Genomic DNA, 20,615 nt, shown 5'->3' on the forward strand with positions numbered 1-20,615 from the left:
TGTCAACGTATTTCAAATTAACATGTCAAATCGCACACAAGACGTATCCCTCACAAACTCTGATCCCTCCACCACTTTCGAAAGGCAAAATGAACTTATTATCGCATGCATGGTAGTGACCTTGAAACATGTTTAGAGCACAACACATTACATTAAAAGCTAGGAGGAATGTTATTCTTGTTGGTTCAATGGTGTCTTTCTTATGTATTTGGCCGTGATGATAGCTATATATATGGAGCCCTCCTAGCCCCTTCAAGTCGATGCCAAGCATATGGAGGAGTTTGTAAGGATAAGACAACACAAATTTTGTAAGGGTATTCTAAAGCATATGATTCTAAACCATCCGCCCTTCACGCTTGGTAGTGACAGCAATCCGAAATGCTTATCAGAAACATTGAAGATGATATAGCTAGGAGGTTGAAGGTGGATAGAAAGAACGATGAGCTCACAGTGGTGCTCGGGAATCTTGAGCACTCAGAACATTGCTGAGGCTTGAGAATCTCTGTTCTTTTGTTTACAAGGGACTCGGTTGATCGGCGAGACCTCTCACCAACTCCTCCACCTCTTTGCAAGGCAAATCAGCTTATCACGTGTGGTAGTGTCTTTGAAACATATTTAGGGCACAAGAGGAAGGTCCTGGTAGCTCATGGAATAGATCATTTGAAGTACACAGGACAGGGAGGCTATAGTCAGCACAAGGAGAGCATTACCAGAAGCTTGGAAGAGGTAACCTAACTTCAAATCTAGGAGGAACACTTCTTAGGTTAATGAACTCTTCATACTTTATTATAAAGATGTTTGCAGATGATAATGATACTTATGAGCACTCTGATAATGAAGAGATAGAGTGGCCCTATTAGTTACCAAGAGTGGGACCAACGGGAAGGCACAACGGCTTTTTGACTCATCTTGTAACAACACTACTATTATCATGATTTGCAAAAACATTGCAACAAGGCAAACACCTTACCAGGGGATCAAGCTGCACCAGGATGAGAGCTACTTTCATTTCTAGGATAGTAATCAACTATGGAGCCCTCCCAGCCCCTTCGAGCCAAAATGCTTATAAAAAACATTGAAGATGATAAAGCTGGGAGGTTGAAGGTGGATAGAGAGAACGATTAGCTCACATTAGCGCTTGGAAGAGTTATCATAGCTTTCAAAGTTAGGAGGAATGTTATTCTCAATTGTGTCTTCTTTTAGATCAGTTCATAGATCTTATGTATTTGGATGTGAAGCTTCCACCAACAACGAAGGATCATTGAAATCATAACCAAGCATCACCTCCAAAAAGCTATGGAGCCCTCCAAACAACGAAGTTCCATCGAATAGATTTGTGGTGCAAGTTGCATGAAGCAGATGCCACAGTCGACGGAGAGAGCATCCGGGTCTAACAATAATATATAACACAAGTCTTCCCTTTAGATAACATACCATCATATTCCTTGCAGGAGTTTGTATATATGTTCGACCAATGGGAAGTTGATGAAAGAGTAGGACAAAATGTGACTCGATCATGTTATTGTGGGCAAATGTCCTAGTAGCTCATGGAATATAGATCATTTGAAGTACACAGGACAGGGAGGCAATAGCTAGTCGGCACAATTAGAGGCATGACCACAAGCTTGAAAGAGGTAACATAGCTTCAAAGCTTGGAGGAATGTTATTCTTGTTATGGTTCAATGGTGTCTTCTCATAGATCTTATGTATTTCATCATGATGACAGCTATGCAGCCCTCCCAGGGCCCTTCGAGCTAATGCCATGCAAGCCCAATCTGAACTGCACATGGAAGGTGAAAACTCTTTCTGCAATGAGCCAAGCTATCAATATCCATCCTTGTGAGCCAACATCTCGATTCTGTGGCTACTGAATGACATGTCACGGCCGTTCCATCGATCTCCCCATGCACCTCTAAAGAGCTATCTTGTATTCTGATGGACGTCGCTCATTGTGTGCAAGAAAGTAAAGTTTCTCATGGTGATCATACACACAGTCAGCAACAGGCAAAAGGAAGAAATTGGTAGCAAAAGGATGTCTTTGAAATATGTTTAGGGCACATCACATTACGTTTATCATCTTCTGCACAACAACAAATGCATGTGAGCTTTGGAAGATAGCCCTCCTGTAAAATTGTGATGCATTGTAATGATATGTCATGTATATATATATTATATATATATATATATATGTCTCACTTTTATCATATATAGTGGTTAAAGTACCATGTTAAATCACACTCAAGATCTCTCTGACGTCAACCTCCACCACTTTCAAAGGCAAATCAGCGAAACTCCTTGTTATGTTCCACCTCTTGGTTTCATCCTTGTCTACTCAGCTTACCACATGGTCGTAGTGTCTTTGAAACATGTTATAAAGCTAGGAGGAATGTTATTCTTGCAGGATTATATTTCTTGCAGGAGTTTGTATGTTGGACCAATGGCATCACATGTCCGTGAGACCTCTCACCAACTCCTCCACCACTTTCCAAGACAAATCAGCTTATCACCCGTGGTAGTGTCTTTGAAACATGTTTAGGGCACAAGAGGAAGGCATAGTGCTGGAAGAGCGGTTGATGGGGTGGCGGACGACGGGATGCTTCGCATTCTCGAAACATGTTTAGGGAAATTCCATAGTGGAGGGAAGTAAATGTCAAAGGAAGTTTGTAAGGATAAGACAACACAAATTTGTATGTTGGACCAATGGCATGACATGTCACAGTCGTTCCATCTCCCCATGCACCCTATCAAGTTAATTAAGCTTCTTTGAACATGAATACGTCAGAATTCTTGCTCTTTCTCTTTTTCTTCGCTCTGTTCTTTTATTTACAAGGGACTTGGTTGATCCGCGAGACCTCTCACCAACTCCTCCACCACGTTCCAAGATAATATACCATCGGATTCCTTGCAGGAGTTTGTATGTTGGACCAATGGGAAGTTGACGAAAGAGTGGGACAAAAATGTGGCTCGATCATGTATTTGTGGGCAAAGGTCCTGATAGCTCATGGAACAAATTATTTGAAGTACACAAGACAGGGAGGCAATAGTCAGCACAAGGAGAGGCATGACCAGAATCTTGGAAGAGGTAACCTAGCTGCAAAGCTTGGAGGAATTCTACTCTTGCTGGTTCAATGGTATCTTCTTATAGATCAGTTCAATCTCCCAATGCACCCCATCGATCAGCGATCGAACCGTGCGTGCTCCTCCATCTTCAATACAACTTCTCTCTCAAATCAGCAGTAGTAAGCCACTTCTAAACTAGAAATTTGTGGCTACTACCAATGAAGGATCATTGAAATCATAACCAAGTATCACTTCCAAACAGCTATGGAGCCCTCCCAGCCTTTTCGACCAGATGCCAAGCCCAATCAACAAGGCAAACAAGGGGATCAAGCTCCACAAGGATGATAAAGTTGGGAGGGTGAAGGTGGATAGAGAGAATGATGAGCTCACATTGGCACTCTGGAATCCCCCTTTATATTAGGGCTACACTTGCCTTGTGCAGTTGCCACATAACTCCCAAAATCGCTCAAGAAAGATAACACCTCATTATGTGACTACTCATGTCATTGTGGGCATGACCAGAAGCTCGAAAGAGGTAACCTTCAAAGCTAGGAGGAATTAATGTTATTCTTGCTAGTTCAATGGTGTCTTCTTGCAGTACGTTCCAAGGTAGTATACCATCGGATTCCTTGTAGGAGTTTGTATGGTCAACCAAAGGAAAGTTGATGAAAGAGTGGGACCAATGGGCCAGGAAGGCACGGTGACTTTTCGACTCATCTTGTAACAACACTATGGTCATGATCTGCAACATTCCAAATAATTTTAGATGAGGCTGCTATTTTCTTATCAACAAGGCAAACACCTTAAGTTCCAAGATTATATACCATCGAATTCCTTGCAGGAGTTTGTATGTTGGACCAACAGGACAGGGAGGCAATAGTTGGCACAAGGAGAGGCTAGCTAGCGTACTCTTCTGCTATCAATGAAATCGAAAGAAAAAATGACCAGAAGCTTGGAAGAGGTAATTAACCTAGCTTCAAAGCTAGGAGGAGTGCTATTCTTGGTGGTTTAATAGTGACTTCTTATAGCTCAGTTCATAGATCTTATGTATTTGTCCATGAAGCTTCCACCAACAACGGTTCTTTATCTTTTTCTTCACTCTGTTCTTTTGTTTACAAGGGACTTGGTTGATCCGCGAGATCTTTCACCAACTCCTCCACCACGTTCCAAGATAATATACCATCGGATTCCTTGCAGGAGTTTGTATGTTGGACCAACGGGAAGTTGACGAAAGAGTAGGACAAAAATGTGACTCGATCATGTATTTGAGGGCAAAGGTCCTGGTACCTCATGGAACAGATCATGTATACAAAGATGTTTGCAGATGATAATGATACTTATGAGCACTCTAATGATTAAGAGATAGAGTGGCCCTGGTACATAGTTACCAAGAGTGGGACCAACGGGAAGGCATGGCGCCATTTTGACTCATTGTGTAACAGCACTATGGTCATGATTTGCAACATTCCAACAAGACAAACACCTTACTAGCAGGGGATCAAGCTCCACGAGGATGAGACCTACTTTCAGTTCTAGGATATTAATCAAAGAGGTAACCTAGCTTCAAAGCTAGGAGGAATTTAATGCTATTCTTGTTGGTTCAATATGGTGTCTTCTTATAGCTCAGTTCATAGATCTTATGTTTTTGGCCGTGAAGCTTCCACCAACAACGGTTCTTTAATTTCTCTTTTTCTTTGCTCTGTTCTTTTGTTTACAAGGAATGTTATTTTAGCATAGATCTTATGTATTTTTTTCAAGTTTTAAAGTTAATATAAGTACTAGTACCATTAAACCTATTACAATAATTAAATTAAAAATAGTACCTTTACCATGTAAATATAATAGCAATTATAAAAGAAAGAAAATAAATGAAAAGAGGGGGCGGGAAATTGAAACAGAGGTACTAGAGGGAGCATTTTGTCACGCGCGGGGATGGAATCTAGTACCGGTTTTAGTTTAAATCTGGTACTAGAGGGGCATTTTCATTTCCCGCGTGGGGAAACCCTCTAGTACCAGTTGTAAACTACAACCGGTAGGTGTGAGGACCCTCTAGTACCGGTTGTAAACAACAACTGGTACTAGTAGTCTCCCTCTAGTATCGGTTGTAAACTATAATTGGTACTAATGTATCTCTAGTGTCAGATTTTAATTAGAACCTATACTAGAGGGTACGTGGGCTATAAATGCGCTCAATGCTCCTCACTAGTAAACACTTAGCCATTTCCAACCGGAGCTTCGTTTTCCTCATGCGTGCGCGTCGCCAGCACCGTCTGTCCGGCCTCCAAGAACGCCGCCGCATTCGTCGTTGACGCCGATGCCGTCGCCGCCCCCCGACCGGCCGCGCCCCCGACAACGCTATCCCGGTCAGGTATGATTCTGCCTCGCCCCGGCCCTTACTCCACCCCGCCTCATCCTCGACAGCATTGCCACCCCACCACTGATGCGGCCCCGCCTCCCTATCCGCGCCTCAGCCCCGACATCGCCGCCAACAACGTCGCCCCTCCACGTCAGCCCCAATGCCGCCTGCCCACACCCCAATGCCACACCTCCACACCGGCCTCCCTACCGACGTCGCCACCACCTCACTGACCGGCTGCGCTTTCGAAGCCGGCTGCCATGCGCCCCCGACGCTCGCCGCCCTACCCCACGCACATGCAGACTCACGGCGGCCGCGGGTCGCGCTGACGTAAGCCCGCAGCCACCGTGACATCATTGTTATTTATATTTTGATTTATGGATTAGTAATCAAAAGCTAGAAAATTATATAAAATTGTTGGAGTAGATAAAAGTTATAGAACAATTGAAATACTTAGAAATCATGCCTTTTATTTTTTTTAGAATTAATTTTTCCCATGTATTGAAATATTTAGAAAATAGTTAGAAAATTATTAAAAATCCATACTAGTTGAACTTGCAGACCGTGTTCATCTCGGCTAATTTATTTGTTAGAATGTTGTCAAATTCAATATGGGTTTTCAAATCCGTACATTTGTTGGACTTGCACGTCCTACAGGAATGTCATCTAGAACTGTACCTATCCTCGAGGTGTCACGTCCTGCACGAGTTCACTTCCCTACTCCTGGTATCATCCTGCCAAAAGGAGATCCAAGCAATGGAGTACTTCTGGGCATAGTAATGTTATTTCTTTCTTCTAATTGGTTTTGTACTACACATGAATAATTTCTAATTCTACTTACATACAATATAGACTTTCAACAGTATTAGATGGCTTAGAAAAGTTATCGCGGAGCTAGGTGGTACCACTCCTAGAGTGTGACAAGATGTAGTTGGTCCAGTTAGACACCTGCACATCTCTTTTCAAATACCCATTCGAGGAGCACCAAGAGTACAACCCAAGCCGATGGTTGCAATTGACGCATCGGGTGAACCATCCACAGATGCGACAGATTGTGAGATTGTGAAATGACCGCTGTGGCAACATGCGTGTGAAAACTAAAGCGTCATGGTTACATCGTGTGAGACTACTCGTATTTTAATGTAAATGCTCTTGAGGAGGGAACCTAAGATTTCAGAAGAAAAAGAAAAATTATGGGAGTCAAAGTATCATATACATATAGTTCTTGCAGGGAAAAAAAATCATCCACTGGGCCAGTACACAGTAGCGATCCAAAATGTCCATATTAATTCTTTTTGATAGCAGAAAAAACATGAAATGTCTAATATTTGTAGTATTAAAAGGAAAAAATAATATATTTACTTGACTTTTTTTCCGTAGCAATGCACCGGTTCGTAGTAAGACTTAATGCACGATGCCTGAGCATACACTGGGCCCAAGATTGGCTCAGATGGCTGACCAGAAAAGTACACTTAAATTGAATGGTACCATATACAGTAAACAAGACAAACCACCGTTGGTACTACTTTGTTCTACTTGATACATATCTCCACCAAAAGCGAACTGGCACACTTGCTTCTACCCGCTCCCCCGACACCCCACGACCGCCCTCCGGTGTGAGTGTCCAAAGTCTTCGATCATTGGCCGCGTTAAGCGGTGCCGCCGCACTGCACCACGGCGAAAGAAGCCACACCACTGGCTGCATGTGCCAGCAGGGAGCACCCTCTCACCGCCTGACCGTGGGGAGTGCTTACGCTGGCTATAGTGTCCCCGTAGAACCACCACGCGAGCCTATGAGCAACGGACTGCTGTGCCTCCAAGGGCTATCACTGCGCCACCCGAGGATGCTGTCTACTCGGTGCAACGCGCCTCTGCCACTGTGGGATTCAGGTTGTTTGCCGAGTGCCAAAAACAGTCGGCAACATTGTTTGCGGAGTGTTGCACTCAGCAACCGACACTCGGGCAATATCTTTCCGGCAAACAATCTGCCGAGTATTTTTTGTTGGACACTCGGCAAAACCTTTCCTGAGTGCTCAAAAAATACTCGGCAAAGATTTTTTTAGGAAAAAAATAAAAAAACAAAGATGCCGGCGCCCCGCCGCCTCTCCTGCGCCTGCCGCCGCCACGCCATCTCCACCAAGCATGCCACCGCCGCCTGCACCACGCCCGCACCGCGCCACCTCCACCATGCCTGCTGCCGCCACCACCACCACCACCAAAGCCGCCACCGCCACACCCGCCGCCAAATCCGTAGGGGAGGGAGCTGGGGGCCATGCCAGAGGGGAGAGGGCCGGATCCAGCCGGAGGGGAGGGAGCCGGGGAAGGAGGGGTGCCGGATCCAGGCCACCACGCTGCTGGGAAGAAGGGGGCGCTGGATCCGCACCACCACGCCACCGGGGAAGGAGGGGTGCCGGATCCGCGCCACGACGCCGCCGGGGAAGGAGGGGGCGCCAGATCCGGCGAGGGGGCGCGGATCCGGCGAGGGAGGGAGGGAGAAGGGGGTCAAGTGCAGAGGGGAGGGGCGAGTGTGGCAGGGAGAGGGAGAGGGAGGTGGGGGGCCGGTGTTGCGGAGGAAGAAGGGGAGTGTCTGGACGAGAGGGAGGCGGAGGAAGATGAGGGGGCGTCTGGGCGCTGGGGGGCAGGTGGGGTGCTGGGGTTGGGGGGATGGGGGGACAGGAGATGAAGTAGATACTTTTGTCATTTGCTGAGTGTCCCGATCTGGGACACTCAGCAAAAAAAAATTTAAAAAAATTCTTTGGCGAGTGCGAAAAAGAAAACACTCGGCAAAATAATTACACTCTTGCCAAGTGTTTTCTTTTTCGCACTCGGCAAAGACTCGGCAAAGAGCTCTTTGCCGAGTGCCCGATGGAATGCACTCGGCAAACAGAAAAACACTCATCAAATTAGAGTTTTGTGGTAGTGTGCCAGCTGCCTGCACCTGGGCCACCACCGGTCGCCTGCACAGCCATGCGTTGCAGCCGCCCCCTGTGCCGAGCCACCCCATTTTGCGTTGGAAGAACCACCTGAGTCTTGCACGCCGAGGTCTTGCTGGTGACGACCATGGCCTCCGTGATCAAATGAAAAAGTTGTTAACTACAAAGTATTAGGCCTCGTCGAGCTCTACAATTTTGATTTAAAGTTTCTATTCATCGGAGATCAAATAAAAAATTTGGTACTCAAAACATACATCCATTAATCTAGTCGTGCTAATCCTTAACACAAAATAAAAAACTAGCATGTGTCGTGTGTTTGTGACCCTAAACAATCACAAATGAATAACTTATCAACTTCAAAATTTAGCCGGTGAAATCCCATAAAAGAGAGATATGTAAAATAGAGGTAGCGCATGCAGAGAGGGCAGGCCAGCACGTGCATGCAAAGGTGAGTAGAATAAAAAAAAGAGGAAGTTACTGCATGGGAAGGAAGTCACGCTAATCACGCATGCAGATCGAAGGATCGGAGGGAGCTTCATTAGAAATGATTCTACGTATAATGATTCTACGTATAGGAAATTAGAATCCATGTATCTTAATATTTCCTTTTTTAGTGTTAGGTAAGTTTTGTACCACTCATTGTCGTAGCTGATCAATCAGGAGTCTAGGCAACCTCAAGGGTATAAATATGTGTACCCCGAGACTTGCAAGATTTTATCTCTCGATTAATCAATACAATCTTTCGGCACCACGCCGCCAAACCCTTAGGAGTAGGAGTAATGTAGCTTTTCGACGAGTTTCTTCTTGTGCGCAGTGCTCCACAAGCTTCGATATTCGACGAACTTGTAAGTACCGTCACTCAATCATTACGTTATTTATATTAAAGTTTATAGGCATCATCCAATATTCTAATCTTTTATCTTGTGGCTAGATATCGAGTTATCTTAGAGTGTAAATATAACTTTCTAGGCTTTGTCCAATATTCTATTTTGTCTTCGACGTTGCTCATAGTTAGTTAACTGCTTAGATCTACTTAGGTTGTTCTCATCAGGCCAGCACACAAGCTGTGATGTTGACAGCAGTGGTCAGTACACAAATGTAGCTACCAGTCGGATCCAAGGGCATTTGCATTGTGGTTGTGCTTTAACATGGAGATGTCTTGTGATTGACAGGCACCATACATCCTCTCTCAGTTTCACTCCGCCTCATATTATTAATATTTATTTTTTGAATGGTTGTTGAAACTATATAGTTAGTCCAATCTCACGTTTCCCATTATAAAAATTAACATAAAGAGATTGGAAGGATTATAAAAATTAAGATAAAGAGATTGGAAGGAAGAGCCGGCATAATGAAGCAGACGCGTGGAGCCGACATTTATACAAACTGGTCCGGATAGTAAAAACTAAATGATTTGCACATCTATGCAATAATTAGTGGTTAGTGGCAGGTCTAGAGAGATATCCCATGGAATCAGTGAGTTATATCAAGTTTAAACGAGGAAAAAAATGAGTGTATTTTCCACTCATCATGTTGTCTTTTCACAGTTGTACCGCCTATAGTGTGTTATATTGTTACCCTAACACCAAGTCTCCGAGGCCCAAGAAAATAAGGAAGGTGATAGCAGCCCAGAAATTGACCAAGTTTCTTCCCCCCTTTGGTTTTCCTACTATGATTCGTAATCCTCTTTCGCATGCAATCTTAATTATCTCCCATAGTCCAAAATTCACAAAAACATCAAAAATCCGTCAAATTAAATAAAAAATATGCACACACAGATAATAATAATAATCATGTTTCAACAAAATTGCTAAGGCCAAAGACAATACATAAACATATTAAACTGCTCATGACACATACCACGGTGGACAGTGTCTGTGTTCTTATTACAAGCAGCGAGAGGAATTAAATATGCTTGTCACCACACACGCGCGGGCACAGATGCACGACATACATATAGTTGACACCAACAGATGGATTGACTAGAGGTGGTCCCATATGGTGAACAATTTATTGGAGATAAACATTAACATAACTTTGGCCATAGCTTGAAGCATAGCAACATATGCCTATGAATGGCATTCATGCTATCGTTTTAGGCTTGTCCATCGTCCATGTTAGCAAGCACTCCCATTTCTTCCATCTTAGCAGCAACTGTCAAATTGAGATATGGAAATCCTATTAGTGCATGAGTTAATTTTTCAGTGGAAATGGAGTACAAGATGTCTTCATGATGTAAGTAATATGCCTGAAGTTGTGAGATGGGAAGTGAAGTCAACAAATTACATTAACAGAAATGCATGGAAGGCCACACATATGTATTAGTCCACGATATGCTACAAAGCTTGTATGTACATATAACAAATTAAATGCATTGAATAGAGTGAGTTTCGTGAATTTACCAGAATCGGACAGAACACATGGGAAACAACAAGTGGTCTTGCAAAGTGAGTCGGAGCCACCTGCAGTAATACAAGCAAAACAACATGCTTTTGACCGAGCGGATGCGCAGCAGCTGCACTGTGCCGCGGTGGCCGGGTTAACATTGAGGCTCAAGATGACCAGGCACATGATCACCATCAAAGCGGTGGCAGTCCTCTTTCCCTCCATTGCCTCCTCTTGCTGCTACCTTCCTTGGTTACCTAGCTAAGTTTATTGGTTATTTGTTGAGAGGTGATTCTTGAATGGACGTTGCCGGCTGCAATTTATAGGCAGCTGCGCTATGGACAAGGTGCAAATGGGTGGTCGTGATATGGATAAGGTGCGAATGGCTGTCTACTTATATAGTGTAGCTCCAATGTACGTATGTATCTTATGCATGTATACAGTTGATGGATGTACATGTTTGTTGCACAATCTCTGAATAGGTCTTTGGTACCAAGTAATTTTGCTTTTGCACGTTTCAGCCGAGAGGCAGAAGAGAATATTTTACAGAGAGGGCAGAGAAGGAGGGCAGAGAGGCATTCAGCAAGAAAAATTGAGTTGCTACAGAATCTATGGAAAAAGGTTAGATAAGTATCCGTTGATGAATGTTGGCTTGGCATGATCAGCTCTGCTGGTTCCACAAAGATGCCAATATACAACAAGGACATAAGTCTAAAGGGAAAAACAACCAACAAGTGGGTTTGAAGGATATCATCATCAAGATTAATCTACTAGACAAAAAATAACTTGCCGAGTTGGAGTTCGGAGCAGGTGAATCTATGTCGAGTCAGAAAACAATCAAGAGCAGACAAGAGGCACATGGGTGCATGCATCCACACCTTAGGATCGATGCTGCAAACTTTTATGGGGCTATATATAGCCAAGTACGCGTGCATGGGTATTAACAGATCTGCATGTGCATGTGCATGTGCATGGGTATTAATAGATCTTCTACCATCACTCATGTGCATATGCATCCACACCTTGGGATGCTGCAAACTTTTATGGGGCTATCACTACCACAAAACGGAGATTTCGTGAAAGGAGTACCATTTTCGTGCTCTCATGGAAATGTTTGTTTTCATGAAGGTGCGAGAAAAACACTCATGAAAATGATTGCATTAAGTCTGAGTGTGACGGTGCTATTATATATTGTTGCATGATCATCAAGATAAGATCGTATAGTGACTGAGTGAGACATGTATGTACTAACTTGCATTTATCCAAGAAGAGATCATATCGACAAGGGTGCATGCATCCACACCTTGGGATGCTGCAAAATTTTATGGGTGCATGCATCCACACCTTGAGGCACAAGTAAACTATTCTATCCTCTACTCAGTCAGACACCTTTAGTCCCATGCAGACACCTTTAGTCCGGGTTGCTGTTACCAACCAGGAGTGAAGGGGTCCACGGCACCAACCGAGACTAAAGCGTCCCCCACGAGTTACTATAAAATGATTGCATCCTCTACTCAGTCAGATGTACTATGTATGCACGAGGCTTGAGGTCGTTGGTTTGAATCCCACGCACCGCGTGCACACCCACACTACTAGAAAAATGACCTTTCCTACCTATGCTTAGTAACGGTTGCATTTGTAACCGGTACTAACGCTACTGACTGTAGCGTGCTGTGATGACCCCTTTCGTACCGGTTGATGCCCCCAATCGGTACTAAAGGGTGAGCATTAGTACCGGTTATTGCCTAAAACTGGCACTAATGCGCCACCCACCCTCTAGTACCGGTTTGTGGAATAAACTGGTACTAAAAGGGATGCCTCTAGCATCAGTTGCTAACACAATCCGGTACTAGTGTAACCCATGCACCATAGGAGGGAAATGGATTGTGGAGGGGGAAGAAGGGAGAAAGGCAAATCATTAGCTTAGCTTATATTATCACATGGTAGACTATAGTCTTTAAAAAATATTTAGGGCAGAGCACATTATGTTTATTTTGTTTTGCACAATAACAAATTAATGTGACATTTAGAAGATAGACCTCCTCTAATTAGTGTACTACTACAGGATGGTATATATATATATATATATATATATATATATAACTTTTTCCCTATTTGAAGTTTTAATTTTAATGATCTGATAGTAGCTGGCAAAACAAATGATCTGATAGTCCCGGTCAGGTATGATTCTGCCTCGCCCCGGCCCTTACTCCACCCTGCCTCATCCCCGACGGCATTGCCACCCCACCACTGATGCGGCCCCGCCTCCCTATCCGCGCCTCAGCCCCGACATCGCCGCCAACAACGTCGCCCCTCCGCGTCAGCCCCAATGCCGCCTGCCCACACCCCAATGCCACACCTCCACACCGGCCTCCCTACCGACGTCGCCACCACCTCACTGACCGGCTGCGCTTCCGAAGCCGGCTGCCATGCACCCCCGACGCTCGCCGCCCTGCCCCACGCACATGCAGACTCACGCCAGCCGCGGGTCGCGCTGACGTAAGCCCGCAGCCACCGTGACATCATTGTTATTTATATTTTGATTTATGGATTAGTAATGAAAAGCTAGAAAATTATATAAAATTTTTGGAGTAGATAAAAGTTATAGAACAATTGAAATACTTAGAAATCATGCCTTTTATTTTTTTTAGAATTAATTTTTCCCATGTATTGAAATATTTAGAAAATAGTTAAAAAATTATTAAAATCCATACTAGTTGAACTTGCAGACCGTGTTCATCTCGGCTAATTTATTTGCTAGAATGTTGTCAAATTCAATATGGGTTTTCAAATCCATACATTTGTTGGACTTGCACGTCCTACAGGAATGTCATCTAGAACTGTACCTATCCTCGAGGTGTCATGTCCTGCACGAGTTCACTTCCCTACTCCTGGTATCGTCCCGCCAAAAGGAGATCCAAGCAATGGAGTACTTCTGGGCATAGTAATGTTATTTCTTTCTTCTAATTGGTTTTGTACTACACATGAATAATTTCTAATTCTACTTACATACAATGCAAACTTTCAACAGTATTAGATGGCTTAGAAAAGTTATTGCGGAGCTACGTGGTACCACTCCTAGAGTGCGACAAGATGTAGTTGGTCCAGTTAGACACCTGCACATCTCTTTTCAAATACCCATTCGAGGAGCACCAAGAGTACAACCCAAGCCGATGGTTGCAATTGACGCATCGGGTGAACCATCCACAGATGCGACAGATTGTGAAATGACCGCTGTGGCAACATGCCTGTGAAAACTAAGCGTCATGGTTACATCGTGTGAGACTACTCGTATTTTAATGTAAATGCTCTTGAGGAGGGAAGCAGTAATGTGATTCCGGTTGTTGAGAGGCAATATCATCTGCATGACACGGTATGGATCTAATCATCTTTTTATCTTTAATTACATTACATGTTTTAAATTTCATGATCTTGTTATTTTCTTCTTTTAGGATGTCTATAATTGAAGCTTTGTGGCAATAAGCTTTCTAGCTATTCTGGAGCAAGTAGTCGAAAGCTTGGGATATAGACACACCATTGGATTACCGGCACGCGATAGAGATTTCATGAGCCAGACTAAGACTCTTTCTACAAGGCATCTGAAGCGACGGACACACCATTGTTTGAGATTTATGGTTGTCCAAGTATACATTGGTATAAATCGCTAGAAAGTGCACTCGTTCATGCTCTAAATTATATTGATGACATTCTAGACTTTAAGATTTGGGATATCAGTTATGGTCTATATGTTCATAAGCGAGCCGGACTAGGCCAGTGGGATCCATGGATTTAACATTTTTCTTATGTAATTGATCTTCTCTCTAAGATAAGTAATGCTATATGAACTTAAATACTTACTTTTCTTATGTATTTGAATTATTATCAGAAGTAATTCTCTCTAAGATCTCAAATGTAATATTATAGATATATAGAACTTTCCATATATTAGTGTATTAGAACTAGTATATATACGTAAAGGAAACAAATACAAAATATGAATATAGACTAAAGGAACACAAAAAAGAAAAGAAAAAGGGGAAAAATTAGAACCGGTTGGGGATACCCATAGGTACTAACGAGGCTAGCTGCCCGCGTTGCGTGGCAAGCCCTTTAGTACCGGTTGGTATCCCCAACCAGTAGTAAAGAGCACCCTTTAGTACTGGTTATTTTAACCAGTAATAAAGGACACCCCTCTAGTACCGATTGCAAAACCGGCACTAGAGGGGGTTACTGACCGGTACTAGAGACACTTTTTCCAGTAGTGGCATATTTCGCGTGAAAAATCGCTTGACTTGTGATCGGCCAAGGAGAAGTGGGTGCAGCTGTGGCTTAAGAGGCTGACGCGCGCTGCCATAGACATTTTGGATTTGCTCGAAGAGTACCACAACACTAGCAAACCCTTAACAGCAAAGGTGAGGACTTAGCATCTATGTTGTCTATGCTTCTAATGCAGTAACAAGGAGGACTACTCTTCCTATGCACCATATCCATCAGTGTACAGTTACGCCTTTCAGCTACTCCATTTTGCTGAGGCTCGCCCAGCATCGAATACTGGGCTACTACACCATTTTCCTGTAAGAACCTTGCAAAAGGTCCAGGAACTTGGCCAAATGGGGTATGCCGACCATAGTAGTCCCCCACAGTCGGATCTTACTATTTTAATTCTTTTGTCATGCTGGTTTTCAACTTCTGCTTTAAATATCTTAAATTTATCCAACGCTTTCGATCTTTCTTTAATTGGATAAATGTAGCCATAACGGGAGTAATCGTCTGTGAATGTTATGAATGAGTCATAGCCATCCACGCTTTTAACAGGAAATGGTCCAAAAATATCAGTGTGGATTATCTCTAAAACTCCTGTGCTAGGTTTAGCATCTTTTTTAATTTGCTTTACGTACTTTCCTTTAATGCAATCTACGCATTGTTCTAAGTCTGAGAACTCTAGTTGAGGAAGAATTTCATTCTTAACTAGTCTTTCTATTCTCCCCCTCGAAATATGGCCTAAACGACAGTGCCATAATTTTGATGATATATCATGAGTTCTCTTTCTTTTCTTTATCTCTTTCTCTGATGAGGATACATTCACATTCACATCACACATAGAATTTACTTTTTCACACTGCGATAATAAATAAAGCTCATTGTGAAGGGTAGCGACGCCAACACATGCATTATGAAACCAAATGGCACACTTGCCATGTCCAAAATTACATTCATAACCATCTTTATCTAAACGTGAAATACTAATCAAGTTTCTGTGTAATGAAGGAACATAAAGAACATCTCTAAGCAGAAGTGTGAAACCATCAACATCTGCTTGGACTCCATTTGCGACTTCAACGCATCTTTCACTTCTTTGCGTAGTCCTCGTCGAACAGAATCCCTGTAAAGAATTTGCAACATGAACAGTTGCACCTGAGTCAATCCACCAAGTAGATTTCGAATACTGTGTATACAAGGATTCATTTACAAATGAGATAATATTCTCACCTTTCTTCGCCATTATCGACTTCAACAAATCGGGGCAATCTTTCTTGTAATGCCCCCGTTTCTTGCAGTGGAGGCACTAATCTTTGTCAACTGTGAAGGGCTTTTGCTGATTCTGTTGCTGCATGGGAGCCTTTCCACGTGGCTTGGAAGAGGAGCTAGCATGTGTATTCTTTTTCTTGTTATCCTTCACATAGTTCAAAGAACCACCATGTGAAGATCTGATTCTGTCCTCTTCTTCCACGCACATGGCTATCATCTTTTTCATGTCCCACTATTCTGGCTACATGTTGTAGTTAACAACAAAAGTATCAAATTCTTTTGGCAGGGAAGCAAAAACCAGATGAATAATGTGCCCAGGCTTGAGCTCAAGATCCATTGGCTTCAACTTAGGTGCCAGGTTGTACATCCTCCTCCTGACGTAGCTTGGTTCTTCGAGATCCTTCAAATCCTTCGGTTCCAAGATTCGTAATTATAATAAATATCCAGAACCTATTTGCAAATAAAATCCAAAAGAGAAGAAATGAAGATCCAAATAACTCCCAAAAGCTAGTCTAACGAGTGTTACATGATTTTAGTAAAGTAAGGAAATTGGTTTCAAACTATTCTAAGTTATGATCAGTTTATTATTGATTTTCCAATATTGAATCAGTTTCAAGATTTTGATTGTTTCGAACAAAATACAAAGGTTTATGTTAGCTCCGTAACGTGCCGCTTGTCACATGTGGATAAGCTTAGGTAACGTTAACCTATCTACGGTCATATGAACCCCACATGTTAGCATGTGTGCCCCGTGGTTGAGGTCAAAGGGTTAGCCGAAGCCCACAAGTCATTATGTGGGCCCCATAAGTCATGTGGGACCAGGTCAGCTGCTTACTGGATGCAAACTGCCTCTGAGGTTCATAGGTAGCTTTGGAAAGATTTTAGGCGGTGGCTAAGCTGTAGAGGGGTGTATCGGGTTTCCAGGGTAAAAATCGGAGGCTCTAACTTTGGAAAACCAGATTTTCCAGTTTGGGAAAACTGGATGTTTCGGAACAGGAAGTTCTGGTTTCCCACGGGCAAGTCTTCCCGCTTGGGTTTTCTCTTGGAAAAAGGCTTTGGGGTGCCCTTAGGAAGGTAGGGTTCATCACAAAAAGGTTTAAGGTTTGTTTGACCTGAGACTTCCTAAGGTTTCGAGAGTTACTACAGGTTGGGCTGAACATAATCCGGAAGTTCCGGTTTTTGGAAACCGAAGGTTCTAGTTTTTGCACCAGTCTCAGCTTATGTGGTTAGATAGGTGGACTAGTGGGGTTAGGGTGATGGTGAGGCTCAAGGGTAGGTTCTTGGTTAAGGTTAGCGGAAGCTTGTTAAGGTTAGCGCTCGCAAACTCTCGGTGTCCCGAGTTTGCGGCGAGGTCGAACGCTGGACACAGGAAGCATGCTACACACAGGCGAGCATGGCTAAGGTTCATGGTGGAGTTAGAACACACACATGGCCTATGTGAGCACAAGCAAGCAGATGATGCCACGGCTTGCAAGGTCTTTGGCCTAATCACTAACGAGCTCTACAGGTTTGAGTAGGCCACCTGTAAGTTCGTACGCAGGTGGATCACTAGAGCATGGACATGGCATGACACAAGGTTAAAGGTTAGCATTACGGATTTTGTGCAGGTTCAGCTAGGACTTCATGTTTGCAGGCAGGAAGCACGACGTCGGCAAGGGTTGGCTAGGTTCTGTGCTCAAGGCAGCGGCAACAACAGGATAGCCGACGAACGGCAAGAACGCGAGGCTTCGGCAAAACTAGGTCCAAGGCAAGGCTAGGTGCGCATATGCGGAGATGTGGTACTCGGCAACCGTGACACGGCTACAGCACGCCCGTGGGCGCTCGACTACGCGAGTCCACGACGGCACGTAGCTGCAAGGTTTGGTGGCGGCGGCGAAGGCAAGCGGCACCTGCAGAAAAAGGGCGCACGGCTCGAAGGCCGGCTCACAAGCGACGGCGGGGCTGCTGCATAGCAGTGCTACTTATCGGCACGAAGGACTTTGCTCACCTAGGGGCTTGACAGATCGGTTGGAGCATTTGGTCGAACAGGTTGTAGGCGACCGAGGCGGCAACTTGCGGTTCAGCACGTGGTCGACCAGCTGCTCGCGGTTCGGCTTCAACGGCGGTGTCTTCCTCCTCGCGGGCTCCGGCTCCATCTCCTCCTGCGGTCCCTCCTCTTCTCTTCCTTGATCAGGCGTGGCGCAAAGGGATGGGCGCACGCAGGGGCTAGCGGCGCACGCGGCCAGGGCGAGCAGAGGCATGCGGCGTAGCTGCGCAGGAGGACCGGGCCAAGGCGAGCACGGGCGGCCAGGCGCAGGTGCAGGTGGGCGACGTGGCGCTGCCAGGCATGGAAGAAGGGGTGTGCGGCCCAGGCGACGGGCGAGCAGGCGGCCACGCGCGGGAGCAAGCGCAGGGGCGAGCTGCGCTGCTCTGCTGCTCTTGCGGGAGAAGAAAGAAAGATCGGAAGGGGCCATGCTAGCTGCTGCGCCTGTTGCTTTGCTTGCTTGTTTCTGCTTGCGCTAGAGGAAGGTACAGAGAAGAAGGAACCAGGAAGAAGAAAGAAGCAGGGTCGGGAGAGGAGAGAGAGTTGGGAGAGAGGGTGAGATTATTTATAGAGGGGGATTAAGGTTAGGGGTAGGTTATTAGGCTTTTAGGTGGGCTCATAGATGGGCTTAGAGTTTGGGTCAAGACAATTTAAGCCCGCAAAATAAATCAATCGCAATTTATTCTGTAGACTTTATACAGATGAATTAGACTATTTTTTCGTAAACGAATTAAATAGCAAGGTATTAATTCAAGGAGCTGGAAAATACCATCATAATTCAAATTGAGCTCTCGAAAATTTAGTACAAATGAATTAGCTTATTTTCTGAAATCAAATCAATTAGCAAGTAATTAATTTGCTGGTTTAGCGAATTAGTCTCGTTAGCGGCTGAGGCTCAAGTTAGAGAAGGTACTTAGTTTAGTTAGCCTTAGATTCATATTTGAATTTACAATTCAAATATAAATCACAATCAAAGTTCCAATAACCCAATTAAGAAGTAAATCACACTAACACGGAAACTGTCCTTCGCCCTCAAAGCAAATTTTAATTGATTTGTTACTTGGAATGGAGAAAGAACATAAGAATACAGCCTTATGATTTTGAACAATCACATCATGCATGAATTTTTTTTGAAAATCCATATTTTCGCAAACATTAACATTCCGGATAAATCCGGGATGCTACACTATCACTACCACAAAACGGAGATTTTTTGAGAGGAGCACCATTTTCGTGAGAGTAACTAACAACTCACATGAAAATGTTTGTTTTCATGAAGGTGAGAGAAAAACACTCCTGAAAATTTATTTTCGCGAAGGTATTAGGTGCACTGTCATAAAAATATTTATTTTCGTGTAGGTGAACCCACACTCTCACGAAAATTATATATATATCATGGAGGGGCTGCATAAACTCTCAGGAAAATATAATTTCGTGAGAGGCGTACCATTTTCGTGAGAGGGATTAACTCACGAAATAATAGAATACATGCTTGTTTTGCACTTCATGGCCTTAATCTTTTTCGTGAGAGGGTTAACTCTCATGCAATATGCCCTTAATGAAGAACAGATTTAAGATTCATGTTTCTTTTTTTAATCCCAAATTAAAACATGTAAATGGTATTTCTCCCTCACAAGAACTTCAAATTTGATGGTTTTTTTCTGATTTTTTCTGAAATCATGATATTTCATTTAATGAAATTTTTTATATGTTAATTGCTATTTCTTAGATCTTTTACATATAATTTTTTTCTTCCATCCAAGTAGAGAATAAAAGAATATGTTTTTGCATAAAAGTTGGTAATGTGACTTAATTATTTCCTTCAACTCAAATACCCATTAAATTAAAACATTTTTTATTCAAGTAAGAGAGTTAAATCAGCCTCCGATGGCTACCAACAGGGTGGCTCTTTAGTCCTAGTGGGCAATATCAACCGGGACTAAAGAACCACATTAGTCCCGGTTGCAAAGGCCAGTGGCCCTCTAAAATCTGGTGGGGCGTTTTGTTCCGGTTGCAACTACCAACCTGGACAAAACACCCCCATCCCACACACACAATGCGTGCGCCCAACTTTCTCTCCTCTCTCTCCATAATTTCAGCACCCAGGACTTCTCTTCTTAATTCCAACACCCACAGGCCTCCTCTCCTCCTCCCTTCGACCCCTACCTCCTCTCCTCCCTCTCCTTCTCCTCCACCAAATCCGGCTGGCCCCCACTCCCTCTCCCCGGGCCAAGGCGGGTGGCGCGGCTAGTGCGGGCGGCCGGGGCTGAGGCTGAGGCACCTTGCAACTAAAGCCCTTTGACAAGTGGCCACTTGTCAAGACGGATAA

At 43.9% G+C, this 20,615-nt stretch overlaps 2 long non-coding RNA genes across 2 annotated transcripts; both read right to left on the reverse strand.

The window, feature by feature from the left end:
- Positions 1–10,128: 10,128 nt before the first annotated feature.
- Positions 10,129–11,037, reverse strand: LOC101781306. Its single transcript, XR_001164617.2, has 2 exons — positions 10,752–11,037; positions 10,129–10,503 (listed from the first exon to the last, which is right to left on the reverse strand). It is a non-coding gene; the product is annotated as an uncharacterized LOC101781306 (long non-coding RNA).
- Positions 11,038–15,859: 4,822 nt separating this feature from the next.
- Positions 15,860–18,809, reverse strand: LOC101781703. The gene is made up of 3 exons (XR_215741.3): positions 18,251–18,809; positions 16,225–16,713; positions 15,860–16,117 (listed from the first exon to the last, which is right to left on the reverse strand). It is a non-coding gene; the product is annotated as an uncharacterized LOC101781703 (long non-coding RNA).
- Positions 18,810–20,615: the final 1,806 nt, after the last annotated feature.

This window comes from Setaria italica, chromosome VIII (genome assembly GCF_000263155.2).
Source record: "Setaria italica strain Yugu1 chromosome VIII, Setaria_italica_v2.0, whole genome shotgun sequence".
Taxonomy (NCBI): Eukaryota; Viridiplantae; Streptophyta; class Magnoliopsida; order Poales; family Poaceae; genus Setaria; species Setaria italica.